This window comes from Homalodisca vitripennis, chromosome 3 (genome assembly GCF_021130785.1).
Source record: "Homalodisca vitripennis isolate AUS2020 chromosome 3, UT_GWSS_2.1, whole genome shotgun sequence".
NCBI classification, from domain to species: domain Eukaryota; kingdom Metazoa; phylum Arthropoda; class Insecta; order Hemiptera; family Cicadellidae; genus Homalodisca; species Homalodisca vitripennis.
The window spans coordinates 125,460,704-125,470,304 of record NC_060209.1 but is presented as its reverse complement, the minus strand read 5'-3'; the positions used below and the strand labels follow the sequence as shown (position 1 = coordinate 125,470,304).

General features: G+C 34.5%; 1 protein-coding gene across 1 annotated transcript in view; it reads right to left on the bottom strand.

Moving 5' to 3' along the window:
- The window catches only part of LOC124357496 (neuropeptides capa receptor), a 103,697-nt gene extending 94,534 nt beyond the window's left edge, over positions 1 to 9,163 (bottom strand). The window contains exon 1 of the mRNA XM_046809350.1: positions 9,054 to 9,163. The gene's annotated coding sequence lies outside the window, so the exon portion shown is untranslated. The remainder of the gene's footprint in view (positions 1 to 9,053) is intronic.
- Between the last annotated feature and the right edge of the window lie 438 nt (positions 9,164 to 9,601).

The following is a 9,601-nucleotide window of genomic DNA, read 5'->3' as shown; positions in this document are numbered from 1 at the left end:
GGGTATAATGTATTATGTTGATACGTTAACACCTCACTGACTATAGTGTACAACGCTAATACATAATCACCTCACTGGGTATAATGTATTATGTTGATACGTCAGCACCTCGCTGACTATAGTGTACAACGCTGATGCATCAGCACCTCTCTGGGTATAATGTATTATGTTGATACGTCAGCACCTCATTGACTGTAGTGTACAACGCTGATACATAATCACCTCACTGGGTATAATGTATTATGTTGATACGTCAGCACCTCACTAACTATAGTGTACAACGCAGATACATAATCACCTCACTGGGTATAATGTATTATGTTGATACGTTAGCACCTCACTGACTATAGTGTACAACGCTAATACATAATCACCTCACTGGGTATAATGTATTATGTTGATACGTTAACACCTCACTGACTATAGTGTACAACGCTAATACATAATCACCTTACTGGGTATAATGTATTATGTTGATACGTCAGCACCTCGCTGACTATAGTGTACAACGCTAATACATAATCACCTCACTGGGTATAATGTATTATGTTGATACGTCAGCACCTCGCTGACTATAGTGTACAACGCTGATGCATCAGCACCTCTCTGGGTATAATGTATTATGTTGATACGTCAGCACCTCATTGACTGTAGTGTACAACGCTGATACATAATCACCTCACTGGGTATAATGTATTATGTTGATACGTTAGCAACTCACTGACTATAGTGTACAACGCTAATGCATAATCACCTCACTGGGTATAATGTATTATGTTGATACGTCAGCACCTCATTGACTATAGTGTACAACGCTGATACATAATCACCTCACTGGGTATAATGTATTATGTTGATACGTTAGCAACTCACTGACTATAGTGTACAACGCTAATGCATAATCACTTCACTGGGTATAATGTATTATGTTGATACGTTAGCATCTCACTGACTATAGTGTACAACGCTGATGCATCAGCACCTCATTGGCTATAATGTATTGTGTTGATACGTCAGCACCTCACTGACTATAGTGTACAACGCTGATACATAATCACCTCACTGGGTATAATGTATTATGTTGATACGTCAGCACCTCATTGACTATAGTGTACAACGCTGATACATAATCACCTCACTGGGTATAATGTATCATGTTGATACGTCAGCACCTCATTGACTGTAGTGTACAACGCTGATACATACAAATCAAAATTAGTAGTGATCGGAATATATATGTCTCCCAGTAAAAACGAAGATATTTTTTTTTCTCAAAATTCGAACAATTACTGACAGACCTGACTGATCAACGTCAGGAATATGTCGTGATGGGGGATTTTAACATTGACGCGTTGGACAACACACACCATTTCACAGTTCGATTAGTTGATTTACTTAGGTCATTCGACCTGGAGTTGTTAGTCAAAACTCCGACGAGAGTGACGGCTACAACCCAATCGGCTATCGACAACATCATCACCAACCATCCAAGTGTCGCGGTGTCTGTGGTAAACACAGCTATATCTGACCACTACGGGCAAGAAGCTGTCGTCAGTGGAATGAAACTTGAAAGGGAGCCCAAAATTAACCAAACAATAAGAGACACAAGGCCAGAAAACATCGCTCACCTCAACACTTCCCTGTCAACAGAAAAGTGGAGTTTCCTTCACTCTTCTCAATCTGTAGAGCAGCAGTTCAAAACATTTAACGACGTCCTAAATTTCCATATTAACACATGCTGTCCTACAAAAACGATTAATATTTGCGAAAAAACGTCAAAAAACTGATGGATCACAAAAGGTATTCTGATCTCGAGAGAGAAAGTGAAATTTTTCTCTGAAATTAACAAACGTACTTGTAATGAAAATTTCAAAACATTCTTCAAAAAATACAAAAAAATTTACCAGAAAGTGATCCAAGCTGCGAAAGCATACGATGTCTCCAAATCTTGTCGATATGATTGTAGAGGGAATAGAATGTCGGAACCACACAATGAGTGTGTTCTTAGACTTGTCCAAAACATTCGACTGCGTTGACCATAGCATACTGCTCGACAGACTTGGGTCCCATGGCATCAGAGGCGTGCCCCTTAAATGGCTTAGCTCATTTCTAAGTCATAGATCCCAAGTTGTCCAAATATCAAATCAATTGTCAAAACCAATAGAACTGAGGTACGGTGTTCCCCAGGGATCCATTCTCAGTCCTATGCTTTTCCTGCTTTATGTCAACGACATAGGATCATCACTTCTGCATGGAGGACTAGTGCAGTATGCTGATGATACGACTCTCTGTTTTAGTGCAAGATCAAGTGAAGTGTTGGAACAACAGGCCTTTGTTGACATCAATAACTGTATACAATACTTCCAAAGCCTCAATCTCACAACAAACTCCTCAAAATCCAACGTTTTAAATTTTGCTTTGCGCGATGTAGGCAACCATTGTGGATCCGCCGTCTTGTTAGCTGATTCCACACTGGAAGAAGTCCTCTCTTCAAAGTTCCTAGGAATACACCTTGATCAAGGGTTGACTTGGAATGAACACATCAATCATGTTTGCGCAAAAATTTCCTCAGGCATTTATGTTTTGAGATCCTTAGCAAAATACTGCCCAAGTCAGGTACTGATAACGGCGTATTATGGCTTAATTTACCCCCATTTGTCTTACGGAGTGGTCCTGTGGGGAGCGTGTGCAAGCTCTCAGTTTCAAAGAGCATTCAAACTCCAAAAAAAAGCTATCCGAATAATTGCAAAAATAAAATTCAGAGAGTCGTGCAGGCAAGCTTTTAAGGAATTACAGCTGTTAACTCTCCCGTGTCTGTACATTTTAGAAACCACTTTGTTTTGTATGTATAAGTGTGCCTTAACCAGAGGCCGGGACATACATACGCGAGACACGAGGTAGAGAATTACTACGAACTGCTAGCCACAGAACAGTGGTTTTTGAACACCTGCCCTCACAGGCAGGTGTTAATTTTATTAACAGACTGCCAAATTCAATAACAAATTCCCTAACGCCCAAGGCGTTCAAAAGTCGCCTTAAACACCTCTTGGTGTCACAAGCATTTTATAATGCAGGGGAGTTTTTAGCATTTAACTGGGAGACCGCCCAATTACACGACTGATTCTGCTGTTTAAAGTGGGATATATTGGCGAAGGATGAAAGATGCATAAGTGTAAAATTGTATGTGTAAATGAGAATTTTGTGGCATGAATGTAAGAAATTTTAGATTAAAATTTGTGACATTTGCTATACATTGTAATATTGTCGCTGCAATAAAGCTGATTTGATTTGATTTGACATAATCACCTCACTGGGTATAATGTATTATGTTGATACGTTAGCACCTCACTGACTATAGTGTACAACGCTGATACATAATCACCTCACTGGGTATAATGTATTATGTTGATACGTCAGCACCTCATTGACTATAGTGTACAACGCTGATACATAATCACCTCACTGGGTATAATGTATTATGTTGATACGTTAGCACCTCACTGACTATAGTGTACAACGCTGATGCATCAGCACCTCATTGGCTATAATGTACGACACTGAAACACCTTAGTGGCTTAGAGTACGACTCTGATACATAATCACCTCACGGGGTATAATGTATTATGTTGATACGTTAGCACCTCACTGACTATAGTGTACAACGCTGATGCATCAGCACCTCATTGGCTATAATGTATTATGTTGATACGTCAGCACCTAATTGTATATAGCGTACAACGCTGATGCATCAGCACCTCATTGGCTATAATGTACGACACTGATAGATCAGCACCTCTCTGGCTATAATGTATGACACTGATAAATCAGCACCTCACTGGCTATAATGTATGACACTGATAAATCAGCACCTTACTGGCTATAGCCACAGTACGATATTGCAATATTACATTCGTTATGAACCTTAATCAATCCGTTACCAGCAGAACAGAATATTACGAGCAGTGTAAATGACGTCGAACAATTATTACAGTCTCAAGATGGTTTGTGCACTACAGTAGTAAAGGTCATCTACACAGCTATATTGCCTAAAATGCAGCTGCAGATTAGTAGGGCTATTAACAAAACATGTAGTAAATGATTAGAGGTACGGTAGTGTTATTTTACACTAGGGTTGTAATAGACTAAAGTACCCAGTACAAAAGTTGCTGAGGATTAGTTTCATTAATGATTTCGATTATACCATTGACGAAGTACCTTGTAAATCTCAACACGTTTAAGGTAAACATTTTATTATTATTATTGCATTCAATCACTTTTAAAATCAAAATATATTTTATTTTCTTCTTAACAAAATTCATAAACAATGTGTCTGTTTTACTTGATGTTTTTAAAACAGTCGTACCAATACTTTCGGTATAAACATAAACATTCTATTGAACCCCATCTTCTTGTCTAAAATTGCATCGTTTATTAAATTCAATACATACATTATAAGATTTATTGAAATAAAATCAAAACCATGTACTTAATATCAACAAGAATGCTTCAAGAATTAAGAAATATTCTTGTAACTCTACTAAATTAAGCCAAAGCAATTATGAGTTATTATTTAAATTTAATATGACTTTATTAATTAAAACTTGTAGTCTGTTGTAATAAACTATTATTAGAGTAAAAGTTGTTAAGAGTAACAAAACTAACGCTGATTGGGTGACAGCTTTTAAATCAAGTCCTTATTCATTTTGTTTCATTCAAACTGTTTCACTTCCAACGCACTTTCAGTTACGTTTTTCATTTTCTTGGGAAAAATTTATAGATAAATCATAAGGTAAAACGACGTTTTACTTTTTTGAGAATAATATTTTTAACTTATATAAAACACTTCTTATACAAATACTATTTTTCAATGTCTCTAAAGTGTAAATTGTTTTAAACAAGATAAAGAAGTACATCCACTGAAAGTAAAACTTATAAACGTTGACTGATAGGTTGATAAATAAATCTACAACGATGTTCACCGGTGTTCCAGTACTTTTCTAGATGTAGGTCGTTCAATGTCTTTGTGGTTGCATTACTCTCTGTAATGCTTACTATGTAGCTGTATTTTCTTTTCAAACCGTGTTTATTTTAACTCTTATCCACGGCTACACTCATCGTGATATTTTAATCTATTTGTATCCAGTAATAACTTGAATTATATCATCGTAGGTTCTTGTATGTTTGAAATTGTAATTCAACTATAAATTCAGTGTATGTGTTTCCATAATTTCAGGTTGAGTTAAGCAATTTATTAAGCGGTTCTAATTAAATATGATGAATAGCAATGTAAAGGATCGACCCTGGTTGCATGTGCTCATTAAGTGTGTGTGTGTAGTTATCTTATGTAGTTTACACAGTAGACAAGAATGAAATTTAGATGATTAAATGCTTTTGAATGTCTTGATATCGCATTCAATAGTATTATTATATGTCCCTCAGTACAGGAGCATGTTATGATGAATTGTCCAAATGATATGCCCACACAGAAGTATCACAGGCAACCTCTTGTTAAAATTCTCTGTGTCTGAGTATCCCAATGGTTCTTGAGTGGTAGTTATTGGAGATATTCCCGTCCCTGGAACAACTTCCGAGTCATTGAATGTCAATGCCAGTGGGTCACGGCTCTAAAGTAGGTCGATTCGTTTTTATTGCGCATGTCTGAAGTTTCCTGGATATGTATTGAAAACTCCAGGGTATCTGTTTCCATTATTTTGAGATATTTCACCTTAGTTTTAGTTTTAAACATCGGTGGTGCTTTATAATTAGTAATCACTGTTAAGTGAAAACATTTTCAGAAAATGTCATGGTATTCTATCTGTAGTTACATTTCAATTGGAAATCTGAAGAACTTTTTTTTTCTCTGTAGAAAAATTTCAATACAATATATCTCATTAAGTTTTAAACGTAAAAAATACATTTTTTTCTCTGCATAAAATTTCCAATCCGATACATCTCATTTATTTTGAGATGTAAAGACTTTTATCTCGGTAGTGAACTTTCTATTCAATATTTGACATTTATTTTGAAATTTACAAAAAATTAAAACTTGAAATTGGAGGGGGACCACTTTCTTAGTGAACCTGTTACAGTATAACTATTCCGAAATAATTAATTTGGTTTACGAGATTTCATTAGATACCCTTAAGATAGGAAAACTACAATTCTTCTTTAAATTCATCATGTAGCTTTTTACCAAAACTTCACAATTATGGCTGTAATATTATTTATGTTGTATTATGGCTTACCTTACTGATCCAACAAAACATAAACATACTCTATGACTTTATGAAACATAACTGAATTTATTTATAAGGTAAAACATAGTACAAATATGAAATTTCCCAAATAAGGGTTGAAAAATTACTTTTAATATTCATTTTGGTGGAAATCATTATTATTTTTTACATCTTATAACTGTTTTAGGGTGTAAATATAACTTCTGGCATTTTTATCATTTCCGAACATTTGTTATTGAGTCCTTTAGGTTTAAGTTTGGTCATCATTAAGTTATCATTTGGAAAAATCTTTGTACATACAAAACAAACTGAAATTTTAGCAAGCAAAATTCGTAAACCTGTTCTCAATCGGTTTTCGCCAACCAATGAACCCATCTAAGATCATGGGTTCACTTCGTTAGAGAGGAAGTTTGAAGAGCTTGTTGAAATCAGTTTTAAACGTTATGTATGTTTACTCTCACCCACAACACAAATACACATACTTACATACTCTACGAGATACGAGTACTTCACACATCGTGACTTGTAAAAGTCTTCGCTGAAGTTCAATGTACAATTTCCAGACCATAGCTCATTTATTATTAAGATTTTGTGCATATAGACAAACCAACTGATAATTGTCACACTTAAACGACATTTATAAAAGACCCGAGAAACAGAAAGAAATTGTGCTAGCGTACTGAGTGATATACTTCCATGGCGCTCAAATAAATCCCATGGATAGACAGACACCAGAATGTTCAATGTAGAATTTGCATATAAAACTTTTCTTGAGATATCTTGTCACATACTATATTCACATTTATATTTAATAAGTTGGAGTACTGTGGTAATTAAAAAATAATAAACGTCCACGGACCGAGTCATGAAGTTATGAGGTTTTGGGCTAGTAAGGCTATACGGGTTGCCATTTTACATGACAAAATTTGACATGATTCTCGTTTCCATCATGGATACCTGTGTAATTAATGTAAAGATTTTTGCTAAGGTTCAGTCAAATCCCATGTAGGGTCGTGCACTAGCATCTAACTCGATGCTTCTTATATAGAGATGAAACTTCGTACAAAATATCAAACCTATAGGTCAATTTGTTCTCGTTAAATTTTTGGGACATGTAAACAGACAACAATGAATATTGTCCCACTCGTCAAGTTACAGACTTCGCTAACGCTCAGCCAATAATAAAAGTTGATAATAAACTAAGATTTCCACATGTGTTAAAATATAAGATTGGTTTAGCCTGCTCACTGTTGTGTGTCACTTGACTGATACTCCTTTGTGTAACCAGTGTAATCGAGAGTAATACCAATGGCTTATTTCCCTTATTAGCTGATCCGAGTCTACTAATTACAAGGCCAATGAACAGGCCGCACCATTATCACGTTTAATTAAAGGTGAGATTTACCGCAATGTGTCACATCTTGTCGGATATGATACCTACGTGTTGAATTCACACCTTAGTGTAGTACAACCGTATATTTACTTAGAATTGAAGTTTTTAATACGTTTATAATCAATATGATTTCCAAGGACTTGTTTAATGTAATGTAAAAGTTGAAAAATTAATTAAAAAGTGTCTGTGAAAAAAGTGTAATTTTGAACCACGTACAATAACAGGCCACTCCAGAATCAACGAACAGAATATGTTTCAAATATAGATGAAAATCCAACGTAATATCAGAAATATAACAAATTAATGCATATAAATTCGCGGAATTCCTTATTGTTTGGATAGTGATGTTACAAATTTGAGTTACAATTTAGATAAAATAACATGTTTGGACTGAGTTGAATATGAAAAATAATTATTTAGACGCAAATAAACTACATTGTCAATATAAAGTATTCTACCTTTACTAACTTCATTGAACTTCCCTTATTGTATGAGTTATCGTTTGTAAGAGCTCTAAAAATTATAGTGTGCAATCAAAATAAAACTGTACGACTTATAACTGTTACTCAATTCCCGTGTAATCTACAGCAAATTATAATATAATAATTAAGTAATTATTGAAATCTAATGCCAATTATTTATATATTAATTAATCTTAGATCACATTTATGGAGAATAAAAATTCATTATTTTAGATTACAATTAGAAAAGAGTTAAAGATGGTAGAAATATAACCTCCAGTTATTGTGATTCAACAATATAGTTTTATTCAAATAAAGTACACTTTTGTACACTACCTTGTAATTTTCACTTTCTCATGACCATATTCGTGTTTTAATTAACATTGTGAAATATCTTAAACGTTCTATTGCGTTTTGCTTTAATGTTATTTGGAAGAATGGTTTTTGTTTGAATTTATATAGAGATTAAAATTGTTCCACTAAACATATTAATTTTTGTAATGAGTCCCTGGTTTTGTGATCGTCATTATTATATCTTGATAAAATTAATTAGTAATTTAATATATGAATCATTGATACACAACTTGAAATAATACCGATCTTCGTCTTTATTAAACTACTTTTGATAATCGCATAACATATCATATACACATTCCTAAAGACACAAAAATGTGTGTGTTAAATTGTATTTGTGTTGATTACTGACCATCATTAATTTGAACTAAAAGATTTTATACACTATAGAGTAATTTAATATAATGTAGCTTATTATTAACCAAAATCCTTTAATATTGGCTACTAAATGTTAGTCTGTGAGTATGTTTAACTAATATAATTTATTATTTACGAAACAATTATTTATTGGCATTATTAATAGCTATAACATTTCTATTCGTAATTTTATTTGAAAATAAAGTTAACTTTTTAGTGTATAATGTATCTTTTTGCATTGTTGTAACTTACTTTGCTGGAACGTAACTCGCAATTTAGTTGCGGTTGTCACCAAACACACGCAGGTTGTATGTAGTTATCTCGGACGTCACCAGACCGCGCACTGACAGCTAGAAGCGCCGTGTGAATGTGACGCCCACCCCACCTTCTACACACCCCCACCCACACCCCCACCCGACAACCCCAAACACTTCTGTGCCGCTCCATCCTCAACTCACCGACATGATCATTGATGACTAATAATTTGTCCTAAAGTGCTAAATGTTTATCTTCCAAGAATTGTAACGGTTATTAAGGAAGGCCCCATCATGGCCTTCTTAAAATCGTGTAACTGTCGTCTGTCTTTCTGTCCATCTATGCGGTGCCTCTTTTTTTATGTTATGTTGAGACCTTAGATTCTCAGCCGTATCTGATTTTTACTGTAAGCTAGAGACGTACAAGAATTATTCAGGCGTTTATAATCCTATGAAGATAATCTGAGTAGGTACATTATGTAAAACTAATAATAAAATTGCACCATCAAAGATATTAGAAGGGTTAACACCGTATACTACGGAAAG